This window comes from Solanum tuberosum, unplaced genomic scaffold, assembly GCF_000226075.1.
Source record: "Solanum tuberosum cultivar DM 1-3 516 R44 unplaced genomic scaffold, SolTub_3.0 scf00212, whole genome shotgun sequence".
Lineage (NCBI taxonomy): Eukaryota > Viridiplantae > Streptophyta > Magnoliopsida > Solanales > Solanaceae > Solanum > Solanum tuberosum.
Window position 1 is genome coordinate 646,536 of NW_006239138.1, and position 3,533 is coordinate 650,068.

Below are 3,533 nucleotides of genomic sequence, written 5' to 3' on the forward strand. Positions count from 1 at the left end.
GCCGTGGCTAGTTTAGGCGTTGGTAATTTGCTCATAACTTTCATACAAAATATGAACTAGCTACGGTTCAACCGTGGCAAAAGTGTTTTTTTTTAAAAGAACACAATAAATTCCCTGCTATATATCCCAATATCAATACACTAATTGATAGGCATTCACAGTGATCACATAATTATCACTTGATAAAATAAAATGATTTCCAAATGATTCACTGATCTAGTATACACAGAAAACTAGCTATTATAATAATGATCAAAGTTCCAACATTGTTCTACATATAGTCGCAAAAGATAAGAGCTTCAAACCTTGAATATTCATACAAAATACCACAAATACTAGAGTAATGAAAATACTAAAAGTTAAAAGAAATACCATATATATAGTTTGTTTTAAAATATACTAAAGGCTAAGAAGATTAGTTGAAAGTAGGCAACTCACTACCAAACTTAGCTTGTAAAAACCAATGAAGAGTTGTCAACTGATTCTCATTTTGCACAACCCGATTCTTAGTTCCCTTGAGCGTTTATTTGGTCGCCTCAAGCTATTTTTTGGTCTCTTTATATCCCTTTTCTTTCAAGGTTTCTACATGTTTCTCTAGGTCTCCAACACGTTGATGAGACATACTACTAGAGCTACCAAGATTCGCATAACTAATTGAATGCGAGGCATTCCAAAAGCATTTGAAGGGAAAACATTACCACCTAAACCACGCACACGACCAGAATGTTGAACTCCATACACTTTTCCAACGGCATCATTAAGATGAGCTAGTATCTTCATAGGAACACCTGAACTGGCAGCAAGTTCCTGATCTTTAGGTAGATGCTCCGATATCTTATCCTACAAGAAAAGGATATTTTCACAATACTAAAAGCAAATAGAACACACCCCAAAGCACTACTACTAACAGAAGTTAACAGAATCTATACAAAAAAAATATTAACAAAAGTATTACTACAAGACATCAACTATTTTGACTAAAACTTAAACGAAAACCACTTTCTAATGTGTAATGAGAGAACACAAAACAAATGATCACAATTTCAAAGTTATTTGACGAGGAAAGATGAAGAGCATCCTAGGAAGACACATTTGTAGCACAAAGGCAGCTGCTAGAACAATAAGCTCACTTCTCACCTACATTAGTTATTTTTTGTTTTTATTCTTTGATAGCTAGTTGAGTCTTATGCTAGGCTATGGACCAAAGAAAAAAGACAAGAATAAATCAACACCATAACTGAAATTTGAAAAACTTCTAATTCTTATTGTATTTATAGTTGAAGGCATATTTAAATGTACAAAATGAGTTATATTGTGTATGTACAGAACTTAGGAGTTATAAAGTTTCATATTTCTTCCTTTCCATACTTTCCTAAAGTAAAGTTGTTATGTAGCAGGAGTCCAATGGAGTAGCAGGGTGAATTGCGATGGGCTGAAAACTAATGCAAAGGAAATGTTTCATGGGATGCTATTTACAGAATGACACTTACAAGGATAATTTAACACTTGTGGCAGATGTCTAACTGAGGATATTCCAAAACCAAGAAGAATAGATGAAGTCTTGATCAAAATCATCCTTCAAAAGTATATTTGAGAGCCAATTTGAGACCTCAGTCGGCTAGAAAACTAGGAGAACTGAATGTATACCCAACGTAAACTATGTTGAAATTGTTTTTTTAAGAGTCTACATATGCAAGCCTAGAGATTTCGAATGAATATCGAACCTAGTTCTTCTGTTTTTATTTTTTCCTTGAGTTGTAAAGTCCATTTTGGTTATTAATAAAAATTATTTACCCAAAAAATAAGAGAAAGAAAGAATCAAATTATGAATAACAATTACCTTCATCTTATCCTCATTACAATGATGCACAAAGGTAGTCCAATCAATAGGATCCACATTTTCGGGAGGCTTGGCAAGTAGCTCTTCTTTTCTTTTGTTGGGGTAGAAGTTATTACATTGTAACTTTTATTTAAGGGCCCTTCACCTCTCGCATAAAGATTAAATCACCCATTTAAATCCTATCTCATAATCAAACTCAAAATTTTGTTTCAAATATGTTTGTATTCATAAATCAGTACCTATTGAAAAAAGATAACATTATTTGAATGGCAATAAAGTTAGCTAGTTACCTCAATAAGTTGCCATTGTCGTTTTGTTTTTCATGTGGTATCTTATCCCATCACTCAACTAATATGGGACAAAATACAAACATTTGAGAAAGTTTGCCAAGAAATCTCACAAGCAAATTTGAACCATTGTCACTTCCTTTTTCATCACCAAGTTCCACCATAATTTTTTAAATTTTTTTAAAAGTTCCAAACTCGATCTGATTGCATCTTTTGAGTAGTAACTTCTCCGATTGAAGTATCTATCATTTTAACAAGCCATTAACACAAATGAAAAGTAATGATAACAACAAACTAATAATAAAGCATAAAAAGCAACAATCAACTCTAATATGAACTTACTTCTAACCTCTAATGTGGACAAGTAACGACTCATTTTTCACTTGTGAGCTAGCTCCAACAAAACTTGAAGAAGAAATTAAATTGCCATTACCGAGAGTAGGAGCTGTGATATTCTCATTCACAACTTGGTCATCTAGTTGATCAAAATTTAAGGAAGTTGTGCTATTGTTGTCAGCTTGTCGTCCTTGTAGGTTTTCTAACAATGATTGTGCTCTTACAACTAGAAAACCCAATAAAACTTAAAACAAGTAGTAACGTATTTGATCCCAGATAGGCACTGCTCTTTAATTTTTCAAATTCAGATAGGCACTACTCTTTAATTTTTCAAATGTTGGACCTAAATTCATGTTCCTTATACAGAAACAAACAATAACTAGAACATGGTTTGAAATGCATAGAACAAAAAAAAGGAGATCTAATCCAGCAAAATTTCACACCTCTCAAGATTTATATATTAGTATATAGGTTATAGATTTATGGTAATAATTCCTCCAATGTATAATCTTATCTACAAAATTTGTGGTGAAAATATATCCATCAATCTTTCCAGAGGTGTGAGCATGATTTTTCCAACATAAATAAAGTAGGATGTATAACCTACCACTAAAATTTCTATTCTTTACAACAAGAAAACCCAATAAAAAAATATCAAATTGCAGATTTCAAAAGCTCATAACTTCAATAAACAAAAACTTTATCCAAAACCCTACATTCAATTTTGAGTTTAAATACACTAGATTCCAAAGATTTGTTACTTGAACGAAGCAAACTTACCACATTACACAACTATTTGAAGCGGCTTTTGACAGAAATCGACTTTGAAGAAGAGAGTTGAATTTTGGGCAGAAATCGATTTAGATTTTGGGGGTTGGTTTTGGGTGAAGTGAGAGAAAAGAGAGTGAGTAGAGGGAAATAATAGAAAAAGAGGCAAATGAAAAAATAAAGGGAGGGAATGAAATTTTACCCGCCTATTTTAGCCACAGATGTTTAGCCACAGTTCGTACTATGTAGAGAATTTTTTATTTTTTAGCTAATTTTGCCACAATTTTCGCAACCGTGGCTAA

At 32.5% G+C, this 3,533-nt stretch overlaps 1 long non-coding RNA gene across 1 annotated transcript; it reads right to left on the reverse strand.

Moving 5' to 3' along the window:
- Window positions 1-2,311: 2,311 nt before the first annotated feature.
- Window positions 2,312-3,441, reverse strand: LOC107062246 (uncharacterized). The gene is made up of 2 exons (XR_001474518.1): window positions 3,244-3,441; window positions 2,312-2,369 (listed from the first exon to the last, which is right to left on the reverse strand). It is a non-coding gene; the product is annotated as an uncharacterized lncRNA (long non-coding RNA).
- Between the last annotated feature and the right edge of the window lie 92 nt (window positions 3,442-3,533).